This window comes from Anser brachyrhynchus (assembly GCF_964034855.1).
Source record: "Anser brachyrhynchus genome assembly, chromosome: 5".
Lineage (NCBI taxonomy): Eukaryota > Metazoa > Chordata > Aves > Anseriformes > Anatidae > Anser > Anser brachyrhynchus.
In genome coordinates, this window is record NC_137699.1 from 8025247 (window position 1) to 8046024 (window position 20778).

The 20778-nt window shown below is 35.4% G+C and overlaps 1 long non-coding RNA gene across 1 annotated transcript in view; it reads left to right on the forward strand.

Annotated features, from left to right (window-relative positions):
• The window catches only part of LOC308196375, a 167714-nt gene that overhangs the window by 100857 nt on the left and 46079 nt on the right, over positions 1–20778 (forward strand). The window contains exon 7 of the long non-coding RNA XR_013952171.1: positions 14171–14281. This is a non-coding gene — a long non-coding RNA (uncharacterized lncRNA). The remainder of the gene's footprint in view (positions 1–14170; positions 14282–20778) is intronic.

Sequence of the window (20778 nt, forward strand, 5' to 3'; positions counted from 1 at the left end):
TGTAAGTCTTCAGAAGGCTTGATGTTGCTTTTTATTGATCACTTCAAGCAACTTTTCTGATATTTAATTTATAGGTTTGTACTGTCTTGAGGTACTTATGTTTGGATATCCTGCTATATGCGTAATGCAAAAATATATTTGAGCGTAAGAAATTCAGATTGAATCAGATTTTCCACACATGCATCAGTACTATGCTTACTAACTTATTCGTAGATCACAGTAGAACTCTGCTGTTGACTTTATTCAAGCTTTATTCCTGCTCATACTAATATTTACCTGAAATGTCATGTATGCGATCATGTTCAATCAAAACTATACTTCTACCGTATTTCACTTTTCCTATAGTCTTGTATGTTGTAATAACCAGTTTAACAAGTGTTTTTTCAGTGCTTTCTGAGAAGGATTTTTTTTTGCTTCCTCCATACAAATTAAGAACACTCACTTCCTTACGGGTTCCATGGAAGGATAATTCATGTGATCAACAGCTCACAGGGTCAATCATTTAATTAAAAAAAATAATAATCAGGCAAAGTGTGGTTACATTGGAAACTTTGTTGCAAAGTGAGATGGTTATCCTTTTTGGTAGAATTTTGATCACTAATTTATTGCTGCTTTTGACTTCATTAATCTCAGGTTTATGGTTCCTTCTTATTACACTGTAAATTGGATGCGAGGTAAAAAGTTTGTTTCATCGTGCATTCCCCCTGAGTATCTAGTAAATACTTGTCTAACCATTTCCACAGTGTTGACACATCTGACTATCTTAAATCGTCATTGAATCAAGCATTGTCTATGTGCAGACTGGCTCTTAATTAAATCACATATGACCAAATCATACTGTAGGTAAAGAAGCGTATTCCTCAGTCTTTTTTATTTAAAAAAAAAAAAAAAGAAACAAACTTCAGAAGAGCACAACACACATTCTTGACATAAACAGCATAATCTACTTTAATCCTTCTGTGCTTGCACCCACAGGTTAGATTATTCTTAAGTGCTGCTCTTTACTCCTGTGGAATGCCAAGCTATTATGTCATATGTCTACAGGGAATGTAGGTCCTGGTGTGTAGACTAAGGCTTTTGAACTCTGATTTGCATACAGTGCACTGTCCTTCATATGACATTGATGCATGGTTATAGCTGCATACATACAGCAATAATAAATACGGAACAGTTCACTCTATCCTGCTGTTGTAGGTGAGTTGTGAACACCCAAATGTCACCTAATAATATGCTACCAAACCTTTTTTTTTCTGTTTGTATAGCAAGTTTTATACTGTTTTATCTTTGCCTTTTCTGTTTTTCAAGAGGTGGCATTATTCCGTTGATAAAATTGGGTATTGATTTTACATTTTGATTTCTTGGTAATGGCTTCTGGCTCTATTTTCATAGATTAAAGTTAAAAAGTTCAACTTTGATCATATAGCTAAAAGAATGTAGATTTTTGATTAAAAACATTTTTATCTAATTTGAATTGTTCCCTGATGCTGTAATAGGAAAACAGAGATGTGCAAAGGTAACTTAAATCAGTGGGAATGAACAAATATTTATTTCACATAACTTAGAAGAATCATTGGGATATAGAGCTCTCTGTATTTGGATCATTGTAGCAGCGACATAGTCATATTTGACTCAATTTGTTTTAAGCTGTCTGAACGGCCTCTGCATCTATTTTTTTCAGAGCTCATCTTCACAGTTGTTCTACAAAAGACAGGAAACATCAGGCTGTTTTTTATACTTCCCTTCATCTGTGAATTGTATCTATCTATTTCTCTGCATCTGGATAGCAAATTGTTTTGCGTGTAAGGGAGGAAATAAACTAAGAGGTATTGAACAATACCTAATGTCTTCTGTTAAATTTGACAGAACTTTTAACAGATTTAGTGGTGCTGGAAGGAACTAGTGTGGGCCCTCTGTCCATAAGCATCAACCATTTGCCTCAGGTTTGGCAGCTGGCGTGAACTTCCCACTGTTCTTCAGAGATTCCTTGTTTCATTGTACAGCATCTTGACGCGTAGTTGTAACGTTTCAAAGGGCAATATCAAGAGTCTGTTCTTTAACTTCAGAGAAGCCAATGATCAAGCACTAAGTCTTTTGGAAAGGTTTCCTTAGGAAAAAAAGACACTTTTAATGTAATCTCTGTGATTACGTTCATCATTGATTCTACTGATTTCTCTGATTTTCCATCTGTTGCTATTTTTATCCTGTTGTAAGGAACTGTAAAAATGTATTCTCTTGATACTCAAAAATCAATGAGAGATGTCTTCCAATTAACATTCAGCTCATCAGCTCACTGATCTCTGTATTTTTCAGCAGTAAGTCGCAAAGTGCAAATTGTTACTTCTGTTAAGACCTGTTTGCTGTGATCCAAGCCTGTTATTCATATCTTCATTGTCCTTTAATCCTATAAGGGTTAAAGGATGGGATGAAAGGGAAGTTCTTTCCACTGTGCCAGGCATCAAGAATTTCTGTCCTCATTACTTCAGTGTATTGAAGGAATTTACTCCTTAAGTTCATTTTGGACTATTCTTACAATCATTTTATGGTGCTGTCCACCAACATAGGTTGCAAAAAAGGAAAAAAAAAAAATCAGCTTTCCAACATAGATTGCAAAAACAGGCTGAAAGATCCTTTTTATCAAAACCAAATTTGCTGTGAGGGAAAGATCTTTCCCTTTTAGGAGGAGGCATGGGTAATGCTTCTTCTGGAGGTATTCCCTTGGCTCATCTTTTTTCATCTCCAGAAGGTCCTGGGTAGGAATAGACTTAAGGGTGAAGACTCTTGTTGCTTTTCACACAGAGCCCTTTTGAGCTCTATGAGATGTGCTAGACTGGAGAATGAAATACATGTGAGGAACTAGTATGATTATGGTTATCTTTTGTAATGTGCTGTAAAATAAAATTGCCCTTGCTGCCCTCACTGGGTCCAGACATCTGAAATGTTGTATTTCTCATTTTGGTGCCTTTTCATAAAAAAAAAAAGAAAAAAAAGCCTGGGGGGGAGCATGTGAAGAGAATGAGCATTGCAGTTAAGGAAGTTCTGTACACAATGGTAATCAACATGACATACTACAGACTACCTGGAATTTGTCTCGTGGATGGCCTTTATCTATAGGATACGTAAAAATACTGAGGGTGTCAGCATTTATATGCCGATAAATAAACCTCATAGAGAAAGCTCTGAATTTTGTGTTGGCCTTGCATTACTTCAGTTCTTGTGCTGAAAACACCATTTTGAAGTTTTTTTCATAAGAAAGAAATAGTTGCTTTGAGCATAAAATATGAAGCAAAGAGGTTAAAACTTGCAAAATATCTGATGGATTGAAGGAATGTTAGGCTTTACATGAGATAATTTAGGAAAATTTTGTTCAAGACTATGAACTGCAACAGACTATCTGGTTCATAAACAAGAAGCCCCTTTGTATTTGGAATTTTTCATATAGCATAGTACTTCACAGGTGAACTAAATAGTCATATTTTAATGCCACCTTTTGCATTCAATAGTGATAGCTATGGAGTTGTCATATCCCTCTGTTTTCTTCATAGACAAAAAGTGTCAGAAATGTTGAGAGCTTAGACATGGCCATGTCTAGAAAGCACTATGGCATGGAGGATCTTTAGAGCAAAGGAGTCAATGCTGGTGGTCCTACATGCATTATAGATGCAATTTCACAGGATTTACTTGATTAGCTCAAGTGTAGTCTGTGGACTGAATGCCTGTTCATGGTTGGAGCCTGTTAGAAGTGTTACTGCAATGCAACTTTTTGCTTAGCTTCATATGAATGGAATCAAATTCATTTATTCCAAGACTGTGGTGTGAAAGAAAGTGTGCAAGTGGGGAAATCTGGGAGATCTCCCTCAGAGGTGATTCTCTAGCTCTAAGTTAAAATGCTAATGCAGATGCATGTAATGGTTCTTGAGAGTTGATTGTGGTGTTATTTTGCATATTTAACTTGCTTTTTTCAGGTCTATAGAAATAACAAAGACTCATGGGAAGTACTTTATCAATGAAAAATGACTGGAAAATTATTCTGAGAATCAGTCCAGAGCTATGATAAAGAGCAAGGAAATGACCAATTTTGTTTCAACTATTAAGTTTTTCAGAATTAAATATTTTAAGTTTTCATTCAGAAAAGTTGGGCTTTTACAGCTTTGATCGCTGACCACTGACATTACCACCAGGGATCAATACATAGGAATACATAGGGCCTTTCATGCATCAGAGTCATAACATTATCCCTTGTACAATTGGATATTTGCCAGGTAAATGACTCACTGTACTCAGACAACTGAGATAGTCATGACACTGATGCACAGGAATAATTCTCAGAGGTGACAGTAGCATTCAAGCCTTGGTACAAGCTTATGCTGGCATTTCTAGTGTGTAGGTAGTTAACAAACATGATGGGCTTAGCTTCTATCAACATGATTTTGAGTGAGGAAGCAGCTGACTTATCACCTGCCGTGTGGTCTTAGCTCATTCCTTACATCACCAGAATATTTTTAGGTGAAAATAACATATGCAAAATTTCTTTATTCTCTTCATTATCTAACCAGACAGTCATATGTTCATCCAGACAAAATTCAGTGATATGTTTTGAAAACAATTGCATTTTCGTTTTTGCCTCTTCTAGCAAAATGTGAACAAATAATTTTTACAAAGGTGACAAACGATTTATGCTTTCATTATAACTATTGTATTTTCTTTCAGCTTAATGGGAAGGTGAAGTTACTGGGGAGTTCTGAGAGTACTTGCCATTCTGTAGTTGAACTCTTTTCATGTAGAGTTTCTGAAGCTACAAATTAGTTGTCAAAAAAAGTCTCCAAGTTGGTCAGATTGCAGTTTCTGTTCAGTTCTCTGTATTTTCCACAAGCACATGTCTTTCCTCAATATGAAGTTCATTATTGTATCAGTAAAATAGTCTGGCTCCTGAGAAGCCCAACAGTATCTACTACTAATCTGTTCTATGCTTAAGTACAATTACTTAAAATAAAAAAATAAATATTGATTTAATGGATCCATTAAGGAATTAAAATTTGAATCAAATTGCTCTAGAGTCATTGAAACACCATCATCACTAAGGGCTAGCTAATGCTCATTCTTATATGTTAAAAAATCATCCCCTTCGAAAGCAGCTGTAGAAGTTGGCTCTATTCCTGGAGTTCTTTATTGAAAATCTCTTTGAGCTAGTGATATATATATATATACACACACTTTTTTTTCTGAGGGAGTTTTTTTCCTGTGACAATAACTTCTGGCAAACTATAAAAGAAAGTACAAAAATTTTTTTAAAGTGCATTTGAGGCTATACCAAAGTTCCAACATAAACTAGTTTTCAATGCTATTTTAATCAGTTATTCTTTCTTTGTTTTATTCACTTTTCCAGCATCAGATATCTTTTGGGTGTCTATAGAACTATTTATTCTTGCCAGGTCAAAATACTGATTTCATAATCCATCTGACAAAATGCCAGATAACCTGAAAATTACATGACATATGGAGACTTCCTGTTTCAAATATCATGAATAAAATATATTCAGTGAGATCTGTCAGGGGCAAAAAAGTCTAATAAATAATACTGTATTTTAAAGCAGTGTCTTTCTGAACTCAACAAATACACAGTAACATTAAAAAACATGTAGCTGCTGCTTCTTGAAAACTGCTAAGTTTTGTTCTCTTCAGTCCTTCCCCAATGGGGCTTTTTCTTTCATTCATCTCATCCTTTCGTTTTTGTTTATGGCAGAACAATTGTTTTACCCCATAGAGATCCAGGGACAGAGCAATACAGTATTTTTGTTGAATAGTAAATTAGCATTTCTCATAATTATTATACTGTACAAGGGTTCTTCTGTTTCATTACTTCTGTAGTTTAGTTTTTTTCTCTAAGTTATTAGGGTTAACCATTGAGAGCTTCTTAACTGTGCTATTGTGTTCAAAGTTTACATAAGAACCTGTCTGAGGTGAAATAATTCCATCCACAAATTGTTTTATTTGTGAATAGGCTAATCCAAGAATTGCTTGAGGGCATTATTTTGTGAAAATACATGTCTGTCATAAATTCAACTTGTCTAATCCCAATGTGTGGTGTTTTTTTTTCTATCAATGTTTCACCATTGTTCCATTTCTGCTACCACTTTTCAATTCTACTTTTCCCTGTGATATCTTACTAAGATATTAACTAGAGGAATTCTTAAGAACTTTGCCACTGTTAATATCGGATCTGCTCTATCAATACTGGAAGCAGTGGAAGTCTATTCTTGCAAGCCATTACTGTCAGGCTTGTTTTAAGGAGATCTGTTCAAAGTCATGTTGCGTGACACACAACATTATGCACTAGAATGCTACCGCTATTGATTGCCAACAGCAGCTGGGTTCACTAGGGCTAGGGACAATGATGTTAAGGTCTGCTCACTTAGGCAAACCTGTTTTGCACTGAAAGAAACCCACCAAGAGCTCTCAGATGATTATCACATCTCAGTTGAAGGGCAGTGACAAATAGCTTAGAGAATTTAAGATTTAATAGTCTATCTTTTTGGATAGAGAGTGTGACTACCTCCTCACAGCCTGCCTATGAGTGAAATTGTTAAGGTATGTTTATGAATAAAGATACCTTTCAAATGAACACATTGAGATGCTTTAAGATACCATTCATCATTGTCAGATGCTCATTTCAGAGACCAGAAAACCAGGAAAGGTGGCTGTACTGAGGATTTTGCCCAATGATTCCTGCATAATTCTCAACACCTACTTAAAGTACAGTCTTAGAAAGGTGACATTCACTTTACAGTTTTTGTGCAGTAAAGAATCTGTCATATTACTACACACTTTAAAAAAAAAAGTTGTTTTGTTTTTCAAATTATGCCTGATTTGTTCTACTTTTGTCTGCTAGATTAAACGTTTTTTTATAGAGAGAGTCAATGCACCACTCAATGTCAATGAAACCCACATTCATTGTAGGTGAATGATCCCAGGTTTTACTGTAGGGGTCTCTGGGGATGGAACCCCTTTTTTCTCTTGTTAAAACAGGGATTGCTACCTATAAGACCTTGTGTTCATGGAATCTGTGAGTTGATTAAAGTTCAAACAAAATATTCTTTATTTATTTCTTCCACACATAAAAGGCACATAAAACAAGCTGTAAAAATAAAAAAAGGACCCCTATGATCTTATTTACACTTTGATCTTTTCTTGATGGTTTCTTGAAGTTCATGTCAGGTTCTTTGCTATTCTGTGTGTACCATGCTCTATCCCTGTAAATTTCCTTACTGGAGTGTTTGCTTTTATTGACATATCCTTGATTTTCCCTCACTGTTTGTGCAAACTCTGTCCTTTTTTAATGCTTAGCATCTTCAATCCTAGTTTCACAATGGAAAAAGTAAGCTTTGTTTAGCAAGGAGGGAAGGTATTTGTCAATCTCATACCTTCTCCCATACAATTGGACAACTGTTTTTCTCCTCCCATATTGGAAAATCTTATTTCTCACTGTTCTTTGCCTCTCTTCAGGCATAATGTTCAGTAATATAATTAACTGGATGTGCCTTTAGAAGTTTAAGCAGCCTGCCTGTCATTCTTGTCCTCTTCAAGCGCAGGTCTCAATGCCAATATTGGTAAACCACCTGCTAGAGGTGAGTGATTTCATTCCCAGCTCAGTCAAGATGTGCAGGCATTGCAGGCCTCAGCACCAGTGCTGTCTGATACTCTTCCAAAATTCCAGAGAGGTTGGTAAGAACTTTGGTCTCTGTTATTGCTTAGATATGATATTCAGGATATTCATAGTCCCAGTCTTTAGACCCACAGCCATCAATAGATATGTTTGCCATTTCAAATGTTAGCAAAAGCACTTCTAATTGCAATGATGATGATTATTAAGATGTGGAAGAAGTCAAGCTCTTCTGGCGAATTTTTCTTAGATGTATGAGTTTCCATTTTTTAGCATGGAGTATTCCTATAGCTTCTGAATTTCTTGCTTGTTTCCTGTCTTCAGTTTAACCCAAATAAAACTACCTGATTTTCCCTTTATCCTTATCTTTATGAATTATTCTTTCAAAATCTTGACATGAGGGGATATTTTTGTCTTTTCTGTAGTCTCTTAAATTGGTTGTTCTGAGGCTTCTGTAAGTGTGGCTATCTCCATGTCAACACGTGTCATGGGATGTGTAAAAGCCTGTTGGGGGGGGGGTGCATCATAGTGTCTAGATGGGGGGGAGCTAAATGGTGTCGGATAACTTCAGCTGGTGTAAATAGGAAGGATTAGGCATGGATGCGTCAAAGGCAAAAGATTTTTGATAATGAGGTGCATTGGCAACCTTGATTGTAGCCTCTATTTAATGTTTGTATGCATATTTCATTATTCCAATATTTTTGAATAGAAATTGCATTTTTTTCACTGAAATTCATGCTAGAATTCTCTTTAATTAAGAGATAGGAGTCAGGGTTAAAAAGACAGATGGTGGGGTTACAATATCTGCTAATAGCATTTAAGTACCTAATATAAGTTAGTTGTCAAAATTGCTTATATTGTCAAAGGAGAGCTAAGTAACTATGTGAAAAGTTGTTCAATACTAAAACCAATGTGAATTGCCCTACGTAAGTACTTATCCCATCCCATGGACTATAAAAAAAAATCCTAAACAACTAGTTTAGACTAAATGACTTTAAGATTTTAAATCTCATTTAATCTAAATAAAGCAAAAACTCCCCTTAAACCAGGCTGAAATAATTTAAGCGTTGGTAACCAGTACAGCTGTAATATCTGCATTTCTTCTGTAGCTCGACAGAAGAAAATGAACTATGCATAGCTTTTTTACTTTTTCTTATATAGCTGATGTAAGGAAATTTACAAGCTTAACAAAATTCAAAATTTATGAAAAATCAGATTTCAAATCTTAATAAAATGCATTTTTTCGTATTGCTACAGACTGAATAAGCGTGTAAAATTCAGTGAGCAATAAATACAATTTCAACTATTAGGGTATTGTCTTACTCTTTCTGTGAGTAATTGTTAGATACTTCAAAGATTGATTTTAACTGATTAATATTCATTAATTCACAGGTATCGGAATACTATGGGAATTGGTGTAACAGTCTGGGAAACATTTGGTGCTTAGTGCTCACTCTCCACTGAGAGTGAGTTGAGTATTTAGGTTAATCCTTATTAACCATAGCCATTCTAGAACTGGAGTATTTAAAAAATAAAATCTTGATCTCAAACCAGAAGCTTAATATAGACAATTTATCACTGCAGAGAACTTTTACCTATTGCTCTGCCTAGCACTGCTTCCCCTTGCCTAGCATGTGATTCTAATGAGATCCTGATAGGTGAGATTGGAAGGCAATTTAACGAGGAGGTCATTCAGTTACGCTGTCATGGGTGAAGACACAAAGGGTTTGGGAAAAAATACATGAGACTGTGCAGAAGGAGAGATGAGCGCTTGCACCAGAGCTAACTGAAGAATGCCAAAATCTCTAACCATGCTTCAAGCGATAGTAGTGTTCACAGAGAAATTGCTTTTTAGTCCAAAGGAGGTAGCAAAAGGAAGAGGAGCTAAGATTGAGAACAGTCTTCACTGTGATGAAACAGCAAACTGAGCGTCACCACTACATGCCCAAGAATTGGATGCAGCATATGTCTGGAGGCCGCCTGATGGAAGGGTGAAATCCTGGAAATGAAATACCTTCCGCAATGACATTACCAGTCAGCTTCTGAAAGAAACGATGCAGTATGGCACGCCTCACGTTCACGGGCATCTCATCAGGCTGCTCTGCTGAGGGCAAGTTGAGATGCAGGCAGAAATTGTTAAATGAGGCTTGCGATATTATTGTCAAAGTATTGATCATGTACGGCTTGGCAAGAAGGGAGAGGAGCTCTCCCGCTAAAAGTTGCCGGGACATGGAAAGACCGGCAGCAAACCGGTTCTTCCCGCATGGGCACGACGAGCAGGGGCTTTGCAGAGGGCTGCTGCGGCCGCGGGGGCTGAGCGCCCGCCCGGTGCCGCTGCCACATCTGCCTGCGCTCCCCGTGCCAAGGGGTCAGAGCTCAATCATAATCCTGTTGCCCCCCCTGCTGGTTAAAAGCCTGTGCTCATTTTGTTACTTTACACCGAGATAAACATTGCAGTCATTTCACACTTCCCTTAACATTCAGTATGAATTTAATTATCATTTGTTTGGACTTCGTTTGTTACGAAGGAAAACAGTTTATCGTAGACCCCTGCCTTGTTAGTTTATTCTTTTCTCGTTATTGCTTACGTGATCCACCAAAGACTCCAATGTTTAACATGCTCCAGACCATCAGGCCTCAGTCTTCCTTCTCAGCTTTTCGATGAGAAAGGTCAAAAAATTAAAAACTCACTTTTATTGAACAGTGAGCAAAAACATTGGGTTTCTTATGGCGGAGTTTGCAGGTAGCAGCCAAGCATTTGTGACTGTGACTGTCAGCAATATCTTCGTTGTCAAACTAACAAGAGAGGAAGTTTGATAACTTCCAGGTAAAAGCCCTTTGATTTTTATTTTAAATTCCGATAAAATTTTAGAGGTCTTGTTTGAGGCAGTATTGTTTGTGGAATATGACATCTCTGTCTCTACTTTCTGTCTTAATGCCTTGTCATAGTTCTTGATGTCTGCCTGTCAGCACAGCAAGAGGGATTTTTTCATGTCTGAGTAGTCACCTTAATGATAGCAGATGGAAACACCACAGGGGGTCCAAGCCCATCACACTGTCATTGTCACAGACTGCCCTGACCTGTTTCCACTCCTCTATTTTTTTGTCCCTTTTTAAAGGAGAAATGGATGGTAATTGAAAAGGATCTTAAGCAAGACTTATGAAGCTGCAGACAACATGATTCCCTGCTATCTCTCTCTGTTTTCACAAATAAAGTCTTAACCTCTTAAGCACCAATAGCAGTAGAAAGAAAGCTAAATTGGTAAAGCTTTATAAAGATTGGCCTACAAAAGCTTTTTCTTTTTCCCTCCTCAGGATGCATTCAAGCTGTTACACCCTCACCGTGGTTGGTGGGTGCTTTATTTTTTTTAGATTTATCATTTCCAGCACAGAATTACCCATTTCCTCATGAAAAATGGCTGTGCTGTTTATTCATTGCCATGCTATCTGTTGTGATCATGTTGAAGTATCAGGAAATTATGCATATAATGACAGGAAACTTCTGGATTCGTCTCTCAAACAAGAAGTGAAGACTGAGTTAAATTCATTGTGGCTTTTTGCATTAACATTTTAAGACTTTTTAATGAAGATACTCAAAGCTATGTTAAATTCTTAAAATATAGAATGGAAACATGTTTAGGATGCGGAAGAAACAGAACCAAGTTATTCATTTTGTAGATTTTTTTTTTTTTTAACGAAAATGGCACACTAAGAATTAAAGGGTTTGGGGAACTAAAAGGTGAGATCAGATGCTTGCTGTTTTTTTCAGAATCACCTTGAAATGTTTACATCTATTAAAATATTTTATGTGACTATGCACTTTTGAAAAAGCTACTAGACACCTGCCTAAATCCTTAAGCCATGAGTTAACTTGAAAATCTAGCTGTGATCTGGATGTTTGATTGCACCAGTGATCAAGCTAATTGATTCAGAAAATGCCTGCGCTGAATCTATATTCTAGGTATGTTCAGAATTGATTAAAAATAAGAAAATAAGTAAAATAATTTTAAAGTGGCAAATCTTCCAGTCATTATTCAGAAAAGATTTTAACTGAAACACATTATTCCTTTTGTTTTACTCATACGTTTATTACTTTATATATGCCCAATTTGACCATATTTCTTACATCAGAGAATGATTGTTTTTGTAATTCGTATAACCAGTTTTAAACTAATAGGACATACTTGTTTGTAATTTAATGAAAAAGGGAAGGTGGGCTATTGCATGATTATTAATAATGAATAGCTATTGCAGTCAGATTTCAAAAGCAGTTCTACTCTTTTTTCCTGACAACCAATGGATTTCCTTAGAAGAGCAGTAGTATTGTGCCAATACCATTTTATTTCACAGTGTGACTGATGTGTCTCTTTTACAATGTTACAAAGTTGTATTCCAGTCAATTACAGAATTCTTCTTAAAAAGTCAAACAGACAACTAATATTGGGTGATGTTACCAGAGTTAATTAAAAGTAGCTTGTTTGTTTTTGAAGTTGAGCTGCCTGCTCAGTACCCCTGCAGTTTTAAAATAAAAATAAAAAATAAGCAAACTGCTAACCTTGGTTTCTGATTATCTGCCTCAAAGACCCAAACTGACAACATGAAAATAAGTCTGTGTATTAGAAACTCATTATGCACAAAATGCTGTTAAATGGAAAATGTTGGAGGAAAAGACATACAAAATCGTATTTTCTCTAGTTTATCTGAAAAATGTGATTTGTATCCAAAAATAATCATATGAATTTTCAAGACAAGTCTCTTACAATATCCTGTGTTTAAAAGATAATATTTTGTTCCCAATTTCATTTTCTAACAGATTGAATGCTCTCAGATATATAGCTGTATAATAGATCATCTACTAGTAACTCATCTTCAGTGGATATTTCAGCATTGTAGTTTAGTTAAATAATATTTAAGCATGCCTAATTTATTCATATTTTGTCTAAACACTTTTTATAATGGCTAGAATTGCAGGGCAGTAAAGATGATCGTGTATTTCTAATATCTTTTTTTCCAAACTTTTCCCAAACAGTTCTTGTTTATGTCACCAGAAAAGCTAGCACTAAAAGTATAATTCAGTATGATTGGTGTCTACGACCTATAGGTTAATAAAGACAAAAAGCTGGCTGCGGAGAGAATTAGTGTCTGAGGTGGAAGTACCTGAACTAATACCAGCAAGTGGCTGTGAGATTGTTAACCTTCTGTCCGACATATAAAAGTGAAATATAGGTGTTAGCATTTCCTCTCTTAATTCATTCTGCGGGACTTTCATTGTTACACTGTGTATATATAATCTCATTACTTTTTTTTACAGCTGTTTGATTTAACTCAAAGGTCAGCCTTCATGTTATTTCTGCTTCCAGATCTCCCTTATATTGTGTTCTGAGGTTGACCTTTGACAGAATGTCTGCAGCTGAAAACAGTGGTATCACAGTTTATTTATAAAACTTTTCTGGATCTTAATGTTTATCTGCTGATTGGATGTGACAAGTGTGTTAACTCCTGCTTTGTCAAAGTTCTCTGAAATAATAAAATAATCAGGCTTAGAGAGAAAGTGTAGGGAGGAAAGATTTAAAGGAAATCGAAAGACTGAAAAGCTAGCCTTGCAAATCAACCTAGAAGTGTGCTGCTTGATAACAATATAACATTATCATTAGTTCTTCATAGTTTGAACAGGTATACAAATAATTTAATATATTTCTTCGTTCTTATGTAACAGGATGTGACCTAAAATAAATCATACTATCTCCGTTCTTGTCCACAAAAATATAATAGGCTATATCAATTCTGGAAAATGAAAATAAAAATGAAGGGCACTTGTTTTGGTATCTGTTAAAACATACCTTAATAATAGCTGACATGAAAAATCGAAGCTGCTTGTGTTTCTTAGTGCTTTACGTGCACTTTTGTTCCGTGGATAACCTTGATCCCGTAAGTGCTTGCATATTCAAGTTCAGTTCTGAGTAGCATACATGAAACGTATGAGTGCCTTCCTTCAACGTAAGGAGGTTGCTTATGTGCTCAAAGCAGACATAAGTGTATGTGCTTGCAGGTTTAGATTCTATATTTTCATTATTGCATGTGAGTGTTAATTCTGAAATACTGGCCTGGAAAGTCAGTGATCCACAACAATAATAGTCTAATTTCTTACAGGCTTTTAATTGCTCTTGCTCGCTGGCTTACTCTCTGGAGAATAGTTGAGGTTTCCACAATCAAATTCTTTGCAATGGCTTCTATACAATTATTTAATGCAATGCTTGTGTGCATCTGTAACTAGTTACAACTTTTGCTTATACATCTCTTCCCCCCTGCTGTCCTTCATCTCTTCCATGCTTAATTTTGCTGAGATGACCAAGTAAAGCTTCACTGTGAATGCACAGCTTTTCCTGTGGGCCGGCTCATGTACGAGTACTGAATCCAAGTTGATTCTGTGAAGAAAACCTCAGAAATGTATCTGTCAAGATAAACTTAATTTCTGTTTTTGTATTCATATAGGATAATGCTATCTTTTCATAGGGAGAAAGTAGAAACTTCGGAAAATGGATCGTACACTATTTGATATCTGTTACGAATACTAGGGGAAAGCCTCCCCTCGTTGGAGTTCACAGCAAAATTCCAAGCCTGCAGGTAAACCTTGCATTCCCCTGGAGATATGTTGTTAGAAAACTGGCTCACCATCATTCTCTCTTCTTCTCTAAGGCTTGCAATTTAAAGGATGTTAGAATTGTGGCTGAGAGAGAAAATGTCTGGAACATTGCTCTGCTCTTATAATCCCTGCAGTCATTATCACTGTGATTGTTTGGAACAGTCTGAGGACTGTTTTATGCTACACTTGGGGTCAGAGCAAAAACAGAATTAGATCATCTTTGTTTTTCTTCTTTGTTCCGCTTTAACTGGAACATTTTGATTTTACGATTTGAGTTTACTTTGGCTTTGTGCTGAATAAGCTACCTTAATAAAAGACCTATAAATGTGTACTATTTGTACACTTACTCTGTTTTCTAAATAGCAAGATGAGACCCCAATGGAATTCTTATAAGAAAACACTCGTTAAAGAAAATATATCCTTTCCAAAGTTCTTAAAATGAATCTGTTTGTCATTGTTTACTCTTAGCTGGGGAAGCTTGTACAGGACTCCCAGAAAATGCCAAGTGTACAGATTAATATGCACTTCACAGCTTGACTAGGATTGACACGAATAGCTGTTTTATACAATAGAAAGTCAGTATATTCATTTTTATTGCAGTGCAATGAAACTGATGTTACTTAAGAGTTATTTTGCTTTGTATCTTTCTCATTTCCTGGTTTTTGTGACTTGCTTTTTCTTTGTACAGTCTGTGAACCAGTAAGATGCTGTTACTGTTTCATTAATTTTGAGAATGTACTGTAAATTTGTATTGTCCAACAATTAAACATTTTTATGGTATTTCATTTCATAAAAGATTTTGAAATGAATGCAAGTCAAGCATCTGTAGCAAAATAGATATATGCTCCTCTACTAGGAGTATGTCTTTGTATTTACAGAACATAATATTTTAGAATGTTATTCTAATACCTTTTTTTTTTTTTTACGTAAAGTGCCTCAATACAAAAGCAATTAACTTATTTCAAGTGCATTAATAACTGAATATTTAGGTATTTAGGTGCAGATGAGTTTGATTATTCATGTAAAATCGAGGCAGTTTATCCCAAAGAATGAAGTACTGAATTAGGACTGATAACCCATACAGTATAAAGTAGTTACATACATTGAGTTATCTAGATTCCCTTTATGGTTAATTGAGGTGAATACACATCTGTGAAGAGCTACTCATTTCATCTTAAAGTACATTTCTATGTAGGTTTGTTGAATTGCACTTTACTGGTGCTTATGCTTCATTGACTGTAGACCCCAACTATCTCAGATATAGATATCTCAGGCGAACTGACATGAATCTCACTCTCCCGGCTGTTCCTGTTCCTCAGTCATGGACAAACCAGTTCTGACCTTCATTTTGCGTCTGACTTGTCTTTACAGGAATTTAAATATTTTTGATTTAAGAGTCTTTATGCAGACAGTTTGCCACTATGATCACTGCAATGCAAACTCTAACAGCTTTGGATAAATTCCCGGTCTGACTCTGTTACTGTGTAAAACTCAGCAGACACCACTGGAACAGTTAGTTCCCTTGCGTGGTGGGATGAAAGAAGGATGCATACAGAAGAAGCTGAGAAGTGATTAGCACTTCTCTAACTTGAAGTTTTACACAACTTCATTTGGGCAACAGAATAATAATATACTTAACTTTTTTTATAATAGTAAAGTTAAACGATTTTTATTCACCATGCATTGTTATTTATATTTTATCAGCTCACAGTCATCCAACATCTCAAAGCCACGTTATCAAGAACATATGAAGATTGCTAGTGCCACTATATTGTAAGAATGTCAGGGATAGCTAATACAAGCTTTTAAAAAAACAAACTGTGCTGATAATATATATTGGCTTTGGTATTAGAAAGCTGGATGAAATAATCCAACAGTTGTGTATCTGGAATGAACACTATTATAAATTATAGTATGATATCTTCAAAAGGCAGTTTTTAAAGCTAAATTCAGAGTAAAGGTGCCAGATATATTTTTATTTTCAAAATCTTGAAGTTCAGTGAGGTAAGGAAAATGCTAAGAGGATTACACTAAGAGACAAAAGGCTCAGATGCATGTTCTGGATGTATATACTTTTAAAATGTCTTCAGGTTTAGGTATTAGAGCTGAGCCCCTGGCTGTTAATCTTTTATTGCCAAGTAAAACCTTTCCAGCAGAGTGGAATTCAGGATGTATAATCCTTGCGCATAAGCTTGGGATTGCAGCTAACCATGGCAATTACAACCTGTTGTTCTTTTATTGGTGCTGAGAAAGATCAGCTGTAAACCAGCAAGCTGGGATAGATGACTAATCAAGTGATATCAATCTCAGCATTTCATCAGCTATTGTTTTTTGGGGGGGCAGGGTGGTGGGATTTTGGTAAATAAGTTTTGCTCTTGTAGAGTTCAAAATATTTTTACTATTTTTATACTATTTTTACTGGGTTTTAGAAGTTATTCTGTACACTTTGGTGTTCTTTTGCAGAAAGTGGAACAATTTAAATGTATCTGTAAAGTTTGCTGATTTCTTTCATTCAACTGGGAAATTTTCAGTATTCTATGGATATTTCAGGTCCAATTTTCCATTGTGCTACTAGATGTTATATATAAGCACCAGCCAAGGCATTTTGAATAAAAGAGAGCATAACAGATGGAGACCCATTTATGAACTGTGAACAATTATGAACATGCTAAGTTCATAATGCTTTAGCCCATTACTAAAATGCTTTGTTGAACTGTGGTTATCAAAATGAATGTTTGTCAATACCAAAAAAAATTATAAGAGGAAGAAACTCATACTACTTACATTATTGATTAGAATACACACCATTCTTTATTGAAATTTTTTCCCCTAATATTTTTAATATTTCAAACTTTCACTTAGGTAACTAATTAACAAAACCTTTTTTTATAGTTATTTACTCTTTTTTTTAATGTAGGCTTTTGTTAGATACATTAGTCTCTTGTTTCCATTTCTAGGTTTTATACTTTAATTGAAGGTCAATTTGATGTTTTCTTATATGTGTTTAAGGGAAACTGTCTAATGGTTAGTGCAATGAAAGTACCCTGTCTGAAATGTATGTGATAGGAGTTTTGTGTGGCACAATAAAACAGTGTAATTTTTTACTGCTTTGCAAACTGGCAACTTTGTTTGCAGCTCTACGTGATCTAGCTCAGTTGGTTCCTAACTCTCCAGCTGACTGTCGTGGGCTGCTAGCCTTGAAGAAACTGTAAAACTGAAAAAGTTGAAGTCTCCGAAAAGGAAGTTGTGGCCGCTGTTGTTTGTTGTAGGTTCTGTTCTGGTTGTGCATTTTTTAAACATTTGAAGTGGGCTAAGAGAAGCATGCTTCTGACTCTTTAAGCACTGTCACAACAGTATTGTCTGTATTCCTGGGAGTTGGTCTGTGATCAACCACTAAATGAAGTACTGAAAGGTTAAAGCCTTTAACCGACTTACTGGATCATACTGCTATGATTTCGTTGTGGAAATAAGCCAATACAACTCTTCTGCATAAAACAGAAAGATAGCTTTGCATGGTAAGTCCAAAGTGCATTTTGTATTCATTGATATACTTTGACTTCATTAATAGGGCAAAATTGTAAGTAAAATAACATTAATTTTGATATGTTTAGGTTGATCCAAAGTATTTTGTGTTTGCTACTGAGAAAATGAGCTACCAAAGCTATCGGTACCACCTGATGTTATGGCCTCTGGCTAATCTATGACTGATCACTAGATATTGTGCCCATAGGCTGTGATACTACCTTCTGTAACAGTGTGAAAAATCAGCCATGGACATAAAACATATGGGTACCTGAACTGAGCTTTGCAGACAATTTTGTGTAAGGTACAAATTTCATATTTTTAGGACGATGTTATAAAAGCTTGAATTTCATCAGTTTTGGAAGGTCTGTCTTAGTTATTTTTGGTTTGGTGTTCTCAAGGAACCAAGTCCATCTCAGTGTCCATATTCCTGTGTTTTCAGAAATACTGATTAATTCCATAAGATGACACAGTGAAACATCTGTTATAATTGCTTCTTTGTGCAAAAGTGTATACTTTTAATGAAGAATTACCACTTCTGAAAAGGTCTGATCTTCCTTGCAACACAAGATCATGGGAGCTGTAATGTTTCTGCTCCCAACAAGTGTGGAGGAAGAAATGAGGAGAAGGGCAGTCCTCCTGATGTTTCTGTTAGATGTGGGCTGTAGAAGGTATGAAGAAGGTATGAAAGTGACCATGAAGGACAACACAGGGAACTTATTCTTCTTTAACTGTTTGTGTTCTCCCTATATTTCAAATATTTTCCTTATGAAAAGAGCAGTGGCTTCAGTAATTCAGAGTTGAAAAGGCTATAGATTCATTTGAATTTCAAACAGGATTGAATTTTATAAAGTGAGAATCAGTACCCTGCAGAAAAAATAACTTCTTGGGCTAAAACATGAATGATATATTATTATATATTCCTTTGTTTAATTGCTAGGAGAAAATCTTTTATTTTATTATTTTGTTAGTGTAGCCACAGTACCAAGTCACCATGAAAAAAAAAATCTTAAAATGCTTATATCATAAGTAAACCCTTTTTTATTTTTTCCATTTACATAACAGTATTGCAGAGAACTCTGAATCAGTGAAACATTCATGAAGTGAGAGTGCAGGGGAAGCTGGCTTTTGTGGTGGTGTTTTTTTTTTCTTCCAGTTCTCTGATAAAGTAGTAAAGAAAGCTTTACTGTGCTTGGAAGGAATTATAGTGTCTTAGCCTTGTGGTTGTGAAAGCATAAGCTGATGACAGGAAGTAGTTATAGGAAATGTAAAGACATAACTAAGAACTTTTAACTAACCTTACTTTGAAAAAGGCATGGTTGAAATAATACTAGAAGTTAATATAATCATTACCGTGACAGTCATTGTTCTTATAAATATCCTGTAAATTCCTGTAAAGAGTAGAACAATAAGTGAATATAAAATAATTCTCCTCAAAAAGCAGAAGTAACCTACTTGTGTATATTTGAAAGTGTTACCACTCCCATCTTATTTTAAACTCCATTCATTTAAAATAAACCTTTCCAACTATTCAGATATTCTGAGAAATTACTGAAGTTGGTAAGTATGGTTAGAGAGTGCATAAGTCAGTGCAAATTTGATTTGATTCTAAACTTTTATTCAAACAATCTCTTGGTCAAATTAATGACTTTTTTATTAGATTTCATTACTATTTTTGTTGTCCATGTGATTCAGCCCCAGACTGAAATGCCAGAATGAAAGACAGTGGTCATAAATTGAATGAGAGGAGGTATAATGGTAGAAGAGGGGGGGAAATAAAATCCCTTTAAGCATGATTAAGTATTGAAACAAAATGCCAAAACACGTTGTGGAATCTCCATCCTTGGAGGTTTCCAAGACCTTAATGGATAAAGCCATAAAGAACTAGGTTTGAATTAGTGTTGACCCAGCTCTGAACAGGATGTTGGAGTGGATATGCTTACAAGATCCCTTCCAACATGAATGCTTCTGTGACTTATTCTTTTGCTTTGTTTTGGTCACCAAAGCCTAACAAAAGCATTTTCTTAATGAATTTTCATTTTTTTAAATTTATTTTTTAAATAGTGGATTTGTTTTTACCTTCTGTTTTACCGTGGCCTTTCTGCTGCAGCAAGGCAACTAGGAGTAAACCAGCTCCTTGTGACATATGATATATGTTTAACGACTGGACTGCCTTGGTAGTCAAGAATTATCCCTGTATTTCTGTTCTCTTAACTGACAGCAGAGGGAGCGTATTCAAATGAGAGTTGATATTCAAATTTTGGATGGAAGGATAGAGACAGCGTCTTCGATACAGTTGTTGGCTAGCCCAGAGCAATGATTTTATCCTTTGTCAGGGATTCTGTTGGAGACAATGGAGACTATAGGAAAACTGTTACTACTGTTGTCCTATTTTAACTCATCCTCACTGACAACATGGAATAATCTGATGCCATGAAAAGCAAATGCTAAGCTTTCCAAATTTATTCCTAAAGAAAGAGAGAAAACTGCTTTTTGTCACTTTTCCATGCACTTTAATGGAAACAAGTATATTTAACTTTTTAAAGTTTTTGAAATGTATTAGAAAATGTATATGTGAATATCAGAACAGCTTGGATTAAATAAATTAGAATATATATTTTAAGTATTTCTGTGATGAAAAATATATGATTTTCAGTATAATATTAAAATAGTTTCGTAATGTGCTTTTTAAAGCATATTACATATCAGATACTAATAAACCCTTTCTTAGCCTACAGTCACATGCCAAAGACCTATTATTGATATTCTGAATACTAATTGCTTCCACCACATTATCTTTGTTGTGAAGCTTCACCTCTTGATGAATGTAACCAGTCGCTGAATGCCAAATCAGCTCTATCAAGTTCAAGTCAAAGGTCTGGCAACAACAGAGCCTTTCTACGCTCAAGTACATTAGCGTGTTGCCAACTTTATTGCTAAATTTGAACTACTTGTA